Source organism: Caretta caretta, chromosome 4, assembly GCF_965140235.1.
Source record: "Caretta caretta isolate rCarCar2 chromosome 4, rCarCar1.hap1, whole genome shotgun sequence".
In the NCBI taxonomy this organism is placed as follows: domain Eukaryota; kingdom Metazoa; phylum Chordata; order Testudines; family Cheloniidae; genus Caretta; species Caretta caretta.
Genome location: NC_134209.1, coordinates 118,478,099 through 118,496,334, shown reverse-complemented (window position 1 = coordinate 118,496,334; position 18,236 = coordinate 118,478,099). Strand labels below are relative to the sequence as shown.

The window sequence follows — 18,236 nt, the reverse complement described above, 5'->3', positions numbered from 1 at the left end:
AATGCTCCTCTTAGCACCAGTAACTATCAAGCCATTTGTTATAGGAAAGCCAGTGGGTTCGGAGAGAATCATGTTGCCTAAAGAAGTAACTCCCTTGTTCTGGCTCCAAAACACACAGAAACCCATGTATATGGAAATACCACAAGCTAGAACATCACAGGGATAAAGGAAAGCATGCTTCAAATCCATCTAGCCATGCACACAGACTAGCTGAAAATCCCCATGTCCCTATCACCATTACTCTCATCCTTGCTTCTCCCATGACTCCTGTGTACTAACTCACTCATTGCATTCTGTTCTAATTTAGACCACCCTTTCACCCTGACCACACCACACGATCCATCGTCTACAGCCAAGCTCTGCGATACAACCGCATTTGCTCCAACCCCTCAGACAGAGACAAACACCTACAAGATCTCTGTCAAGCTTTCTTACAACTACAATACCCACCTGCAGAAGTAAAGAAACAGATTGATAGAGCCAGAAGAGTTCCCAGAAGTTACCTACTACAGGACAGGCCTAACAAAGAAAATAACAGAACGCCACTAGCGGTCACCTTCAGCCCCCAACTAAAACCCCTCCAACGCATTATTAAGGATCTACAACCTATCCTAAAGGATGACCCAACACTCTCACAAGTCTTGGGAGACAGGCCAGTCCTTGCCTACAGACAGCCCCGCAACCTGAAGCAAATACTCACCAACAACCACATACCACACAACAGAACCACTAACCCAGGAACTTATCCTTGCAACAAAGCCCGTTGCCAATTGTGCCCACATATCTATTCAGGGGACACCATCACAGGGCCTAATAACATCAGCCACACTATCAGAGGCTCGTTCACCTGCACATCCACCAATGTGATATATGCCATCATGTGCCAGCAATGCCCCTCTGCCATGTACATTGGTCAAACTGGACAGTCTCTACGTAAAAGAATAAATGGACACAAATCAGATGTCAAGAATTATAACATTCATAAACCAGTCGGAGAACACTTCAATCTCTCTGGTCACGCAATCACAGACATGAAGGTTGCTATCTTAAAACAAAAAAACTTCAAATCCAGACTCCAGCGAGAAACTGCTGAATTGGAATTCATTTGCAAATTGGATACTATTAATTTAGGCTTAAATAGAGACTGGGAGTGGCTAAGTCATTATGCAAGGTAGCCTGTTTCCTCTTGTTTTTTCCTACCCCCCCCCCCAGATGTTCTGGTTTAACTTGGATTTAAACTTGGAGAGTGGTCAGTTTAGATGAGCTATTACCAGCAGGAGAGTGAGTTTGTGTGTGTATGGGGGTGGGGGGGATGTGAGAAAACCTGGATCTATGCAGGAAATAGCCCGACTTGATTATGTAAAGAGTTGTCACTTTGGATGGGCTAGCACCAGCAGGAGAGTGAATTTGTGTGGGGGGGTGGAGGGTGAGAAAACCTGGATTTGTGCTGGAAATGGCCCACCTGTTGATCACTTTAGATAAGCTATTACCAGCAGGACAGTGGGGTGGGAGGAGGTATTGTTTCATATTCTCTGTGTGTATATAAAGTCTGCTGCAGTTTCCACGGTATACATCTGATGAAGTGAGCTGTAGCTCACAAAAGCTCATGCTCAAATAAATTGGTTAGTCTCTAAGGTGCCACAAGTACTCCTTTTCTTTTTGCGAATACAGACTAACACGGCTGTTCCTCTGAAACCTGTAATTTAGACTGAAAACTCTTCAGGGTGGGGATTCTCTCCCAGCCTCTGTTTGTACAGCATGTAGCAAAACAGGATTGCGGCCTCTGGGTGCTACTGAAATAAAAATAAATAAATGATGCCCACATAGATGCCATTTGCCGCCTTCTGCAAATTCTGGGCCTCGATCACGTTTTCTTCCCTTGGTGGTACAGATGGGAGGGGAACATTTGGCCTTTACGACAGAAGATCCTGATTTTGTATTAGACAGGAGAGTTGCATTTCACCACTTATGCAGCTAGTTCACATAAAAATCAGTATCAGGACTCCTCAGAAGAGGGAGTTCTACACTCTTCTCTGAAGTGAAGTTTTAGGGAAGGTGTCAAATTAAACAGAATTTTCTTCTTACAGCGGAAAAAATGCTTTTTGGCATGAGGGCTACAGTAGACTGCACCAACCCTGGACTCTTGCACAACTTCACCTGATAGAAATAGATCAAATCAGCAACTTGTCCGAATTTCCCTTTATAATGCCATCGCAGAACAAACAAACCGCACCCACACATCCCTTGTAGGGAGCAGCAGAAGAAAGAAGAATCAACTTCAGGACACATCTCTTGATTATTGTTGATTAACTAATTAAAATGCAATAGAGCAGAAAAAGTGCATAGATGATGTGTAGAATGTAATGTAAAGAGCAATCAAAGCCACTCAGTGGGGCTGAGCAGGTATGAAATGGCAGTATCTAATTCTGCAAATTTGGAAGAGGTACAGCATAATGTCAACATTATTGCTTTGCACACTTTAATGAAAACTGGCTGCCTTTTGGCTGAATAGCATGCACACCTATTGTGAGTACAACATAATAAGGAAAAAATGCACTGTGCATTAAAAAAAATGGTCACCTCGTTAACAGAGGCTAAAAGAAGCCCCCTGTTACAAGTTACTATGACACCATGAAGTAATAGGATGACAGGTGTTGTATTACAATTTTATAATGGAATGAACTTGCATTTACACAGACAAAACCCACATATTTCCTTTGATATTACAGCAGACACCTGCAACTTGTTAATGTAAGGACCTTTATTAAGCAAGTGTAAATTTAGTAATGTCTGTAGATTTATAAAACCCTAGTTACTTGTTCTGTAATTTGGAATAAATGGATTTGGAATCCTATAAACTATTCTTTCCAAGAAAATGAAAACATAATGATCACATATCTCATATGAATATGCCTTCAGATACTGCTGTGATACAAATCAACGTGCATGCTTCCCCTCTACTTAGGGCTAAAAAAGTTTAGAGATTTTTAGTACTTAGATTTAATGCACTCCCAAAGCATATGTCTTTGTATCACTAACCTGCCAGCTAGCTTCGCATCGCAGCCCTTTTATCCAGTCTTTCTGTCCTTATTCTGTCTCGTGGATGTTTCATCCATAGCTGCTGTAGCTTGCACAAACTTGATTGGCCACTGGCTGTTACACTATCTTTGTATGCCTTTACCAAGGCAGCAGCAAGTGCAGTTCAGAGGCAGACTGTCCTGAAGAAAATGTCACACCACGGGGGATGAGGGGTTTGGACATGAAGAGCCCACATGTGAAAAGATTTGAAAAAGTGTGACTATGCTCTGACATGTGCCACCTGCTCCAGTGAATGCATAGCTACAGCCAGGGAGTTCACAATACAATATAATGAAAAAGCTTTGGTAAAATAGCCGTAATTAAATGTCAAGTATATTAGGATTGGTGACGATTATGAAAATATTTTCACACACACACACAATATTATTTCATAGACTGTACTACTGCTTGTTTGTGTCATTGTAATTAAGATTGTATCAGTGGAGTGGATTCACGCACAGACTACGCAACCAGCTTCACAGTCTGGTTTTAGAAATACGTATATATTTCAATGTATCTTCATGAATTACTCAGTAGCCAATAAACATGAATAATAATATGGGCCATTTTGATAGAAATGGGCTCATTACCATAGTGGCTGCTGAGCCGTTTCAGACACCAGATTCAGCAGTGCAGAAATAGGTACTGTCAGACGCATGCATTTCTACCCAACAGCAAAAAAAATTAGTCCCTATCTAAAACATATCAATAAAAGTCACTTGAGCCTTCTCTTTCCACATTGTGCCTGAAGATGCCCGGCACAAAGAGTCTACGTGTTCTCAAAAAGAAAAGGAATACTTGTGGCACCTTAGAGACTAACCAATTTATTTGAGCATGAGCTTTCGTGAGCTACAGCTCACTTCATCAGATGTTTACCGTGGAAACTGCAGCAGACTTTATATACACACAGAGAATATGAAACAATACCTCCTCCCACCCCACTGTCCTGCTGGTAATAGCTTATCTAAAGTGTTCTCAAGACTTTCTTTATAATATTTTTCATCACTCCTTAACCTAGCAGGAGTATCCCTCAGCCTACATACTAACTCCCCAGAGCAGAGACTGACATTTGTGCCACACTGCAAAATATTAGGAGCACTGGTTTCCTACTGTATTGTTTTGTTCTATAGAGACTAGCAGAGATCACCAAACTCATTGCAATTAGAAAATCAAAGCAGATTTCAACTGATTGTAGGTGAAAATTAAACGACGGGTCCTCTGAACTATTCAACCTAAAACAAACCAAAGACTAACATACCAGCTTGTTATAATTAAAGGGACACAGTCATGTTTAAAATTATATATACGTAAAGAAACAAACATCCAAGTGTTAACAAAATTTGAGATTATTCAAACTGAAAGAATTTTTAAAATCCTATTTATTTTTATCATTCATAGCATTTGTTTGCTCTTTTTATTGCACTCTGCAGGGACAATGAAAATAGACAAGTTGGTTTCATTTTGTTTATCATCATTTTCACTTTGGGACTTTTAGACACTCCTGCAGTGCTGTAAAGTATGGAGTGTTAACTCTGCACAAAAGTGTTTAAATACAAACAAAAACCATTTCCCTTGATTTTTTTGTATTTTGTGGAAATATTTCTATTACTCTTAGGTTGTACAAATATTTGTTTTCACAAATCCTTACCTTTGGACCTTACACAACCTGACGATGGCCCTAATATAAATCTGAATCTGACATTTTACATTCCAGGCAGACCTACACATACATCATGCATCTAAAGTACAATTCTACTCTTCAGCTCAGAATTTTTTTTAATGTTGCTAAAGTAATCAAAAGATTTTTGTGTGGACTATAAAGCAATATTCTTTGGAGAATTCAGTTTGACTTTAGAACTCGTGTTACATAACAAGAGCAAACGTGAACACCAGATTCTATTACACACACGGATATTTTATTTTTAGATCAAGAGCGCATGAGGTAAACCAATACGAACACAGGAAGTATTCAGATACTTTCACAGACAGAAAGAGACATATCAGACAAGCAACAAAAGAGATGGAAAGGAACTTTTGTTTAAGAGAGTGTTGGAATTCCTTCTTTTTGGGGATGAGTAAATTTGCCATTAATAAAAACTGGAGGCACCAACTAATGGTGGTTTCAACACACTTGCAAGAATGCTGACCTCCCTGCCTTCTCCCCATATTCAGTGTTATGAGCCCAGCAATGTCCAGTGCAATATAGTATAGTAACCAATAACATATGAATGCTTTGAACTGAATTTGTGTGGTTACAATAGGCCACTTGCCAATGCAACTGACAAATCATATGATTCAGTGTCTGGTGAGAACAAAACATACCAAAAAAAAATCAACACAAAACAAGCTCTGTTTTAAGAGTGCTGTAGTTTGCAAAGGACAGCAGATGGTCTGATTTTGGAGGGATAAGAAAAATAGAAGGAATTCTTGTCTCACTCTTAATATGGCAAAGACAGATGCAAACCAGCACGCTGACATATCTTTATTGGGCAAAGAGGGTAATTCTACATCAGACAGGATACCTGATAGAAAAGGCTTAGTTGTAATTGTAAATATTTGCAGTGCTTCAAACCAAAGCTATGCTGGACTTCAATTAATTATTTCATGACTTTAGCTTGTCTTTTTTATAATCATGAAACAGCACAAATTGTGTATGAACTGTAGGAATATGAAGACATTTATTGATGGAAATGAAGCTACTTTTTTCATCCATGATGTCTGAATAACTTTGATATGTTAGAGCCCGAGGCAAAGAAAACATAATAAAAAACAATATAGAGATGAAAACTTCAGTTTTTCCCTACATAAGAATCTGTCACTTATTTGCTAAGAATCACATCTAACTCTACACAGTTAAAGAAGTGCCATATACTGTATCATTCTCTGTAAACCAGTATTCTACTCAGATATATCTTGCTAGCAGTTCATACAATATACTTGATTTTACACTGCTCTAGACAAAACATCTCTAGATATTACAGCTCAGAGTCTAAAAGGCTTTAGTAGCAATTCAACCGCCACCAGGGAGAAAAATACCTGTGTGAAAACAGATTTATCAATACACAGTAAATGGGATGCTTCCAAGGTCCATTCCAAAAACTGACTTAGGCCATAAACATGCAGTAAAAGTTTCCATTTTTTAAATATCTCCACAGTTTGTTATTGTGATACCACATACTGGCAGCAGTATAAAGAAAGGTTTCAGAGTAACAGCCGTGTTAGTCTGTATTTGCAAAAAGAAAAGGAGTACTTGTGGCACCTTAGAGACTAACCAATTTATTTGAGCATAAGCTTTCATGAGCTACAGCTCACTTCATCGGATGCATACTGTGGAAAATACAGAAGATGTTTTTATACACACAAACCATGAAAAAATGGGTATTTATCACTACAAAAGGTTTTCTCTCCCCCACCCCACTCTCCTGCTGGTAACAGCTTATCTAAAGTGATCACTCTCCTTACAATGTGTATGATAATCAAGGTGGGCCATTTCCAGCACAAATCCAGGTTTTCTCCCCACCCTCCCCAACAAACCCACTCTCCTGTTGGTAATAGCTTATCTAAAGTGATCACTCTCCTTACAATGTATGTGATAATCAAGAGTGATCACTTTAGATAAGCTATTACCAGCAGGAAAGTGGGGTGGGGGAGAGAAAACCTTTTGTAGTGATAAACACCCATTTTTTCATGGTTTGTGTGTATAAAAACATCTTCTGTATTTTCCACAGTACGCATCCGATGAAGTGAGCTGTAGCTCACGAAAGCTCATGCTCAAATAAATTGGTTAGTCTCTAAGGTGCCAGAAGTCCTCCTTTTCTTTTTTAGTATCAAGAAACAAAGTGAGAAATACCCACGTTTAAGCATGGAATGTAATTTTAGCAGCTAAACACTGAATTTCCACAGCCAGATTTTCAAAACATTATAGAAACAGTGAAAGATACTGTTGCTGAATTCTCAGACTCTGCAACTTGTATATGCCTTTCCAGCTGTGCATAGTGGCATTAAACATGTCAAATGTGGCCAATGGAGGACCCACCTTGTCTAGGGAACCCTCTGATAGTTTAGAGCTGCTGTATCAGCTACTATGCCGTCCTCTCTCACCGCTCCCAATGTAGGGTTAGTGGTTAGGTGGGAGAGGGGATATTCCTGCATCCCAATGACATCAGCTGCTAAAAAGGCCCTTTGGGAATATTAGCAGCTGGTATAAAGTACAGAAGCCCTGAAGCTACTCTACTCTATGCTGGGTATCATAGTAGACAAACTGTTCTTGGTATGGGACGTTGGGGGAATGCAAGGCTGGGTTAAAAAAAACAAAATATGTGTCCCTCCCCCTTTACCCGCACACAAGTTGTGACGAGGACATGTTGGACACAGCCCAGGATACGGCCCGTAATCTCTTTACATGAGCCTTCCAACCCCCTTTGCTCTGCCAATAGTGTCAGTCACCCCTTCATTTCCTTCTCCCATTGCCCAACTTTGTATCTTGTTCCATGTTACCGCATTAGACATGGAATAACTGCTCAAGGCCAGCATGTCAAGCCAGCACCTGCTGCTCATTTAAATACCTCCTAAAGATTCCATTTTTCTGCCATGCCCACAAGCCACATCATATGCCTTCTGAACCTCAGCATCAGAAAAGAAGAGCATGAGATCCTGAAAAGCAAAGCTCTAAGCTTACATTTTCCCTGAGGTGTCTTCCCAATGCACCTTTTCTTGTGTATTTTGGTTTCCTAGATGGCAAGCTCCACAGGGCATGGCATAATTTCTATTTGTGTCCTGAACAATCCCAGACTAATTGTTGGTGCTTAATATAACAACAACAACAATAATAATCCTCCCTTCTTTTGTTCTTCACAAGGCACAGGATCACTACTCAAAAGTTCCCTGCAATGTAATGAACTTATACAGGGATGGAGAAGTACAACTGACAGAGATCTACAATATGGAGCCAGATCAAGATGGTGAAAAATGTAGGCTAAAATTTTCAAAAAGCATCTAAGTGACTTAGGAGCCTAAATGCCATTGACTTTCTAAAATCCTAAATCACGCTTAAATTGTGTCTTAGGCTCCTCAACCACATAGGTACTTTTGAAAATTTTTACCCAAAGACTTTACAGGCCACTTCCTCACATTAGAGATGAGAATCAGTTGCAATCCTGAAGAAGTAACTGCAACCCTGGGTAAGTGGACAGTATGGCAGCTCAACGTTGTTTACACATACTTGCCATCTTATTAGTATTGCTGCATGTGTAATACATATTGATTATATGTGGACAATCTGTAAATAAAGTTGCCATCAGAGTATCATGGTGTCTGAAATTCAAAAGGTTGAATCAGAGTTCCATTTCTTCGTTCCTTAACTTAAGTGTTCTTTGACTACATGATAGGCTTTTTCTTTCCTGCTGGTAAATAATCGGGCTGGGTTTCTTTCTCTATCTTGCCTCTTATGAACTTCTGACTGAGAGAATTCCTCATTTGTTAGTGCCAGATTGTCATTTCTTTGAGAGCAGCCACAAGATCTTAACAGATTGATATACATGGCTGTTACATTTATTAGTTCTAAAAAACCCAGCAAATGACAAGTGAATAAAGCACTCCTTTGGACATTTGACTACAGATTTTGTATAAATCAATACTGAGTGCTATAAAATGTCAAAATACCAAATGAGGAGAAAAGAATCAACAGATATCCTGTGAATTATATGAGTGATGAATATTGGTCACCAACCAAAATAAATTAAGCCCCAGAAAAACTATGTTAAAGTAACATCCACCATCTGACTTAAAACCATGAAAGAAGGTGATTTAGAATTAAGGCTGAGACTCCTGTATAGCTTATATCACGGAGGGGGGGGGGAGAAGGGGGGAGACGAGGGGGGGGAGAGGAGCAGGAGAACCATTAAAACACCCCAAAATGGGTTAAGAATGCAGTACTGACCAAGTAATTTCAAATTTCACTCCAAATTCCCTTGATTTTCTTGACTGGAATCAAAAAGGTAGGGTTCATTTTTTTGTTGTGTTCGGACAGAGCCTATTGCAATGGGACCCTGATTTGTGCCTCTAAATATTACCACAGTACAAACAGTAACACCATCATACATAATTCCCTGTTAGTTTAACTGGGGATTCATTAACATGAAGATTGTATATTCAAAAGTTCTTATGACCTCGTTAGGAACCAGTATGAGGGAATGCATCAAGAGGTCAGATAAATATGCTAATATTTTGCCTTTAGCTACCAGGTAGTTTTGGATCTCTACCAACCACGGCCTGTAAAATCAGCTAACTAAGTTCTACCTCAACCACTTAGCCACCTGACCAGAAATTCTCAGTACAATCAGAATTCTCAGAGCTTAAAAAACAAACAAACAAAAAGCTTGTTTTGGGGGCTAGATTTGCAGCAGGTGTAAATCAGCAGAGCAGAGAAGCACATAGGTATTTTATTGTCTCAAAATGGTGCCAATATGGAAAGCACTTTTATGGATAACATACATACTCACACATAAAAACCGTTCACTTACCATTATGCTTCCTTTATCTGTTTTCCATTGAGTAACATGCACTCATAGCATGGTAAAAGCATTACACTATTAAGTTTATTTTATTTCTCCCAGTCTTTAGGACCAACATAGGACTTAGAGATAAGCCAAGGAGTTGATAATTGAGGCCAATGATTTAACCAAACATTATCTGTTCAGAAAAGACACATGGGCATCACTGTGGACAGGTCAATGAAGCCCTCTGCTTAATGTTCAGCTGTGATCAGACAAGATGTTAGGATGTATAAGGAATGGGATGGAGAATAATACAAAAAATACAATAATGCCACCTTGTAAATCAATGATGTGGCCTGATCTGAATTCCATGTGCAGTACTGGTCACCCCATTTCTAAAAGGACATTGCAAAACTAAAAGAGGTTCAGAAAAGGGTGATGAGGATGACTAAGGATGATCTCCCCAACAGCTGGAATAAGTGATCTATTTTGCTCATACGGGTCCCTGTTTGGTTTTAAGAAACTTTTGATCCTTTATTGTAAGAAGCCTTCACAAAGTAAACTGAACTGATTTTCAGCCCGCTCACTGTTATCGTCTGCTATTTCAGACAGTATCCTGAATATGTGGTCTGTGATGTGCTTGTGCTCCAGTTTCATTGTATGACTTCTATCCTCCAGGATTTTCATGAAAATAATAAATTCTTACATAACTTGCAAATTAATTTGTTTAAAAACAAGAATAGTGCCCCCAGATGATCCTTAATTGGGTTTTTTCCCCCAGAAATATCAGAGGCAGAGTGGATCAGTACAAAGTTCATAATTATGTTAAAATTCAGCCCTCCCACACAAAGCTTGAGTAACTGGACTTTGCACAGAGCACTACATGTCTACACAACATGGGCCAATGCGTCTCTTTTGCAGCTACTGCTAGTCTGCACCTCATTATGCAGATTTTGGGCTGCTACATTCACACTGAAATGGAGCTAGTGGCCCCTATCCTTAATGTCCTTGAAGCCTCCCTTCTGCATTAGCCAATTCAGAGCCAGCACAAATAGGTGCTGTGATGCACAGGGACTGCAGACACACTTTGCGCAGCTCTCTCCATGAGGCTTAAGTGGTGTAGAGGGCCAGGTACAAGGGACCTTTGTCATCCTGGTGAATTTCACTCTTTGATCCTGATCCTACAAACACATACTTGCTTAACTCTAGGCATGTGAGTAGTTCCACTTCAGGACTGGGGCCTACTGTATGACTGCTAATATTCTGGCTATTTTCTTATCACTTGAGCCATTTAAAACTAAACTATGAGCAAGCCTGCACTGGTGCATGGTGTTTCTAGATGGGCCACCACAACCAGGCCTAAGAGGTCTCTTCCACCTCTAATTTTATGATTCTATAAAAATTTGAGCAACTGAAAGGTGGGATTTGCTTATAGTGTGGGAAAAGAAAAAAAATCCCTTTATTTTCTGCTTCCTATGATATAATTGTAGGTCACATCAATACAGAAAGTAGAGAAAATGTGTTGAAAGTCCAGTGAAAAACCACCACTTATGAAGTGCCTTTCCCAATACAACTTTAAATAGCCATTGCTGTTCTATGGAGAGTTAACAAGTGTGGTGTCTGGAATAACAAGGAAATAACCAGTAGCTTTACTTAACCATGGGACAGGTTCGATACACAGGGCCCAATCCCAAGTTTGGCATGCAGTGGGTGCAAGGCCCAGCCACAGCCTGGCAGGTTGTCCAGGCTCTCCACCCACAGAATGCTAGTTTCCAAATGAGAAAGGTAGGACCCTACAACCAGCCCTTCCTCTGAAGGAGGAGTTTCCCACACATGCTGGCAATAGCCATAAGGCTTGGTAGACTTGGCCAGGAAATTTCCATCAAATGCTTTTCCAACAGAAAATGAGGTTTCCATAAAAGTGAACTTTCTATAGGAACATGTGCTTGTGTTAAGTATTAATTATTATAAGAACTTTCTGGTGGGAAAATGGAAACAAAATATTTCATTTTGGGCTGGGTCGACACAAATCAAAATGTTTCAGTCCATCATTTTGGAGCACCTTGTGAGTCTCTGTCTCCTGGAGCTGCCACAATGGCTCACAGGAATTGTATTTAGGTGCCTCATGCCCCCATTTTCCTCTCTGGGCCAGGCTCCCAGGCTGAATTGTAAATTATTGTTACTGATAAGACTCTTGCTACTCTTTGAAATAAAAAGAAAGAAGGAGAATAAATGTTGTTTGACCCCATCTCAGCTATCTTTTGTTTGACAAAGAAGCCAATTCACACAGTTTAAGCAGCTGAACTTTGTAAGGTCCTGAATTGTTATTTTTAATTTCCCACTTATAAATGGAAGGTATCTCTTGCAGCATTTTAATGGGAACACTCTCTCTAACTCTCACACTTATTACCCTGCTTTTATTTAGGCATATGGTAAAAAGCAGGCATTCTTGCAAACTAATAATCATTAGTTTAGCCACATGATCAGTGCTGAAGTGGAGGAGAGATTCCAAATGTCTTTAGTTTAAATTCTCACAAATCATCACGGACACTTGAGCAACAAATCGTCCACTCCATCTCCCATGTTAGAGGATTACTAACACTAACAATGCACAGTAGAGAAGATGGGGAAATGGTATAAATCTTTAAAGTAATATATTGCATAAAATCCTCAGACAAGTTTGCTAGTGACAGATGGAAGCTCTATTTGCTCCTTTTATATTGTGCTAGAAGTGAGCATCATTTAGGGAAAAAGAAAGAATGAAATAATCAAATTCATTGTCATTTTTCTCTCCATTTCCCACTTTGAGACAAACTGGAATTAAATCTGCCTGCCTTTGAGAAGTAGATCTCCTCACAAGCACTGCCAGTCAATCTGCATTTGATACCAGCACTCAATACAACTATTCTGGTGGAAATGTCAAGGTGTGCCAGCAGATTGTCTACACTTGATTCTGGCTGTTTTTTTAAGTTGGGTTATAAATGCCCTGAAAATACATAGAAAAAGAAATCATGATTTGCCCATCTTGACCAACAAAATTAGGACATACAAGCCAACACTGACTTCAGACAATCACTGCTCTGGTGTGTGGTTACATCACTCACCCTTATACAGCTATGCTCCCTGTGGCACACAGAAACTCTTTGCCGTCACAGAGGTATTTGTCTTGATGGTTGAAAGCTCTCCTAAGTCTAGTTGTGTTATGGGCCAGGCTCATTTTTAATGAAAGATTTATAAAAAAAGGTAAATCTTCATTATTACCTTTGACATTCACTCCAGTTACATGAACACTCTATTGTTACAACTATTATTATTTAAACGCCTTGAAACTGTATGTTGACAATTCTAGCACGTTACAAACATTAAACAATGTAGCTTAACATTCTCCTAACATGTGAGGCAAGTAAGTAGCATTATTCCCAATTAACGGATGGTGAAAGTGAGGCTCAGATATTTAGGGGAGGGGGTGATTCAACACCCATGACAGTCAATGGAAAAACTCCCACCGGCTTCAGTGAGATTGGAATGAGCCCTAAGTGATTTGTCCACAGTCAGAGAGGAGTTCTAGGCAGAACCGGAGATAAAACTCAAATCTTGCCACAGAATCCAGTGCTTTAACCACAAGACCTTCTTTCTCCATCTCTATGTTACAATGTTACATATATACAAATCCTGTTCCTGCTCCAAAGTCACAGAAGGCCCTGAACACGGAGCTGATATGTGGCAAGAGGTCTGCACAGAGGAGTTGCACCTATGCACAACAACCTATGAAGCTCTGTTCCACACACAGGCTTTGGAGGACTAGTGTGTACTGTGGTTTTAAGACTAGTGCTAGTTGCAGTGTATAGAAATAGGGCAGTATCCCTTCAAATAATTTGCAAGCCCTCTAATCACACTCACCATGTTCTATGTTTTAGAAGCTACCTGAAACCAGCAGAGTGTGTTTAACTAGGCTTTGCATGTTGTGTGTATGTTTAGTTGACAGGGTTATTAAGGACTCAGCCATGCCCAAGTGGTTTTGTTGCATTGTTCTGTCGTGTAAAGAACTTCTCCAGGGGGAATTCTGAGCCATTGCACAATGCAGAATTTTGCAGAAATTAATGTTGTGAGTGCAGAATATCCTTTTTCCCTTCACAGAAATGGACTGCAGAGCTGCTGGCCATCACTAGGGGCCGCTGGACCTGGCAGAGTCCAGCTCACAAATATAAGACAACCCCGGGGAGGGGGAGGGAACTGCAGGGTTCCCAGCAGCTGCAGTTCCCAGCGCGCCCTGAAGGAAGGAGGCAGCAATGCAGAGGCAACTCTTTGCAAGCCTGGGACCCACCATTAGGCTGTTTCTCCCTCTGGATCCCTGTGCTCTGGTGGGTAGTGGGTGTGAATGTCTTGGTTGGGGGGAGGCGTGGCTGGGCTCCAGGGGATAGAGGGTGTGAGGGTCTGGGTCGGGGGGCATGGCTGGGCTCTGGGGGGTAGAGGGTGTGAGTGTCTGGGCTGGGGGGGCAGCGGCTGGGCTATTGTGGGGAGGGGATGTGAGTATCTGGGCTGGGGGGGGGCACAGCTGGGCTCTGAGGGGATAGGGTTGTGAGTGTCTGGGCCAGAAAGGGCCCCACACCTGGGCTCTGGGGGGGACAGGGTCGTGAGTGTCTGGGCTGGGGGGGGCCATGGCTGGTCTCGGGGGGGGGGGAGGAGGTGTGACTGTCTGAACCCCTGGCTGGGCTCTGGGGTGGAGGGGGCAGAGAACCAGGAACTGGGTTGTTGTAGGGGTTTCTTTAAATCTCTGCTCCTGGGGGAATTATTGTGTGTGTCTGTATCGTTACAGACATACTTGCTGACAGGTATTTTGAAATAAGTGAAAGTGGCCTGGTTATTTTGACAAAGTTTGCAGAATTTTAAAATACTGTGTGTAGAATTTCTAACTTTTTGGCGCAGAATTCCCCAGAAGTAAAAGAGGGAAAGGCATAACACTGGTGAATCTTCATGATGAGTTAAGGGCAGAAAAAACCTCCTGGCCCAGGCCAGCAGAAGCAGAAGCAAGCAGCTGCAGCAATTACAGCTACAACACAGGGAGGGAGCAGTGTGTGTGGAGGGGGAGAAGGGATGATGAGTCCCAGTCCCTCCCAGGTACAGCCACAGCACAAGGGGGAAAGATGAGGCCCAGATGGGCTTCACCTCTCCTGTCCAAGCAACCTAGACCTTTGAAAAGGGAAATCTCCATAGGGCACATGGGGCCACCTAGCCTTCCTCCTTCCCCACAGCAATGTGACTCTGGGGAAGAAAGAAACTGCTAGGAGCAGAGAGGAGCAGCTGCAGAGAAGGGCCCTTTGAACACTAGTAACATCACCACTGTCATGTCCGACTGCTTTCTACAGCAATGCCATGTGCTGACTGGCTGTTTGCACCAAACCCTTCCCGCCCTTACTAACCTCTTCTGCCCTCTCCTATTCCTCCAAACCCCAAAGTGCAATATCCTCTCCCCGTGCTTTTGTCTTTGTCTGCAAACAAACATAACCCTACCCAAAAAATTATAAAACAAAAATAAACAAAGGGCGGCACTATAATGCTGTTTGCAGAACATCACACTGTGCGCTGGGCTTGCATGATGTCTCTCCTTCCTCCATCAATTAGCTCTCGGGGCAAGGACTGTCCATTACTCTACATTCGTACAGTGCCTGGCACAAGGGGGCCCTGACTTCAGGTGGGGCCGCTAAGTGCTACTCTAATACAAAGAAATAACAGTAATAATAATTTTTTTATCCACTGGGAAATAAACTTGGGCCCCTGAGGACCAAGGGAAGTACAGCAGCAGACACTACCATAGGCACTGACTCTGGCAGCCCTCCTATCAGCTCCCTGCTAGCGCCTCCCACCCACTGGTGGGCCCTGTGGATCAGCACTTCCCCCTCCCTCCTTGCACCTCCTGCCTGCCACAATCAGTTGTTTCGCAGCTTGCAGGAGGCTGGGGGAGGAGGGGGAAGGAATAAGGATGCAGTGCGCTTGGGGGCGGGGGCAGAACTGGGTGGGAAGAAGTGGGGTGGGGGTGGAGCAGGAGCGGGAAGAGGCATGGCTGGGTGGGGTCCTGGGGGAAGGGGTGGAGAGGGGTGGGTCCTGGGGTAGAGCTGGGGGTCGAGCACCCCCTGGCACTTTGGAAAGTTGGTGCCTGTGGACAGTACTACTGCAGCCCTGAGACCTTACTGGGTGAGATTCCTTTCTCATCCATCTGGTCTTTACACCTCTGCAGTGCAGAACCACTTATTTTCAAACTGCACTGGAGAAAGGATTTGGCCCATAGACGGGTCACTGTCACTAGGCATTCATTAAGTCATAAATCTGATGTTTTTATAACTATGACTACAGTAAAATACATTGCATTTTTATTGCACCTTTGATCTGAGAATCTCTAAGCACTTTAAAATAATTAAACAATCACTGTTTGGGAATAATGGATTAAGTATATAAACAGAGATGTACAACATTTTAGGGTTTGCTGAGGTGACCTAGCCTCGACCAGATGTTACCACACATTCTGAATCCCAGCATCCCATTACAAACCAAAGAGCACTCCATCTATAAATGTAACAGCTGCAGCCACAGAAGTCACATCTGGAGCAGCTTTAAAAAAAGAACTATTTCTTTTAGAATAATTTTTTTTTATTAAAGGGCCTTGCAGGTACTCAAATTTTAATGCAAGGTTTCATGTAGAAGTCTAATGCTGTATATACATACACCATCAAAGTGGTTGTGTGTATGTTAGCATAAAGTGGGTATGACATAATAAGTCAAAACAATGTGCTTGGCTACGAGGTAATATTGCTGTCAAGAGGCAACCTTGTGAAGCACCAGCGTAAAAGAGTTTGTCAGCTAAGGAACAGGGATGACAGTGACCAACTGCAGCAGGGAACAAAATGAAGAGGAGAACTAACTATTTGCACCAATGGCATCAGGGATCAAGGTCTGGAAGAAAACAGGGATTTTATTTCTAACATAAGGAGTGGTTGCTCAAGTCAGTGGTAAGTAATAGCAGTAATACACACCTGCTGAAGAATATTACCTGCACAAAATGACTTTCCTGTCTGAGATTGACAATTCAGGTACTCTCCTTTTGTTCTCATTTACTTGCAAATAATGGTTCCCTTGCATGCCTACCAAACAATATTTATGGTGGACTGGATATATAGCTCTCATTAGGAAGTAGTATTTGCTCTAAATTGGGCTATTTGTGACTCTACACCTCAAATTTCACTCATCCCAGATCGGAAATGCACTAAAAGCACATTATTACTGCTTAAGATGTAAACTGCTATGCTGAAAAATATCGTTTTTTACTTCCGGCGAAAGAAGTTAAAAATTAATGGTTTGTTGAGACTAAGGTGAATAGTAAACAGAAATTCCTTGTGACCATGCGTGGGCTATTCTCAATCGATAATGAGGTTATACTTGCTAATAGATTAATTACTCTTTTTCCTCTATCTTAATTTATTTTACGCTTTAAGATACTAACATGTCCAGTGACCACTATGGATGTGATAAACAAGAAACACAATAAAAGCTATTTCTTTCTGACAAAAAAAAAAAAAGAAGCATTCCCAGTAATGCATTTTTGAATCCAGCATACCTTCTCCTAATGAGGTTTCAGCATGCTATAAATAACACTAATGAGACTTTGTCTTGCCCATGTAATATATTTCCTTAATATAGCTTTACATTTTCTCTTGTTACGTGGAAAACTAACAGTCAAAGAAAGAAATGTCCTCCGTAGGACATTAAAAGCAAAAGTACAATTAAATACAAATGAGTTCAGTAATTTAATTGCACCATTGTCATTTTAAGAAAATCAGGAGAAAAGTAATGTCTTTTTTTCTATCAGTAAATAATAAAAGCGCTGAGGAAACTAGTTAATATTTAAATAAACATTATTGTGGTTATGGGTGATGGCAAAGATACCTTTTATTGCTATGTAAATCCTGTGTTTGTTAATGAACAGATAGTTTGCTGCTTCAGAATGTATATTGCTTTAAATATCAGTAGCATCATGTAGTCATTTAAATATAACTTTATAATGAAACTGTAGCTCAAGCTAACTACTAGGTAAACACTTACAGGAATCTTCATGTCCTAACATCCTATGAGCTAAACACAATTTTTCTTGAAGAAATTAATTTTTCTGCTGAAAAATATAGTTTTATCAAAAACGATGTTTGTTTGTATGGAAAAATGACAATTCTGAACAAAAAACTGATTTTCGTACAGGAAAAATTGAAATGAAAAATTTTGTTTTGAATTGAAGTGTGATTGAAATTGTCATTTTTTCTTTTGTTTTGTTTTTAACTTAAAATCTGAAATGAAACATTTGAAATCAAAATTAATTTAATGTGAATTCAAAATTTTCATTTCAAATTAGTTCAAAACTTCCCGTGGGAAACAATTTTTTCTATCAAAACGTTTAAACAAAAATTTTTGATTCAAAGTTTCTGTTGAGAAAATTCTTGTTTTTCTGGTTTTTTTTATAAACTGCATTCTATGTCCTTGTAGAATATCAGGGTTAGAAGGGACCTCAGGAGGTCATCTAGTCCAACCCCCTGCTCAAAGCAGGACCAATCCCCAATTTTTGCCCTGGATCCCAAATGGCCCCTCAAGGATTGAACTCACAATCCTGGGTTTAGCAGGCCA

The 18,236-nt window shown here is 40.8% G+C and overlaps 1 protein-coding gene across 1 annotated transcript in view; it reads right to left on the bottom strand.

The window, feature by feature from the left end:
- PPARGC1A (PPARG coactivator 1 alpha) overlaps positions 1–18,236 on the bottom strand; it is a 494,389-nt gene that overhangs the window by 218,335 nt on the left and 257,818 nt on the right. The gene's annotated exons all lie outside the window — the stretch shown is intronic.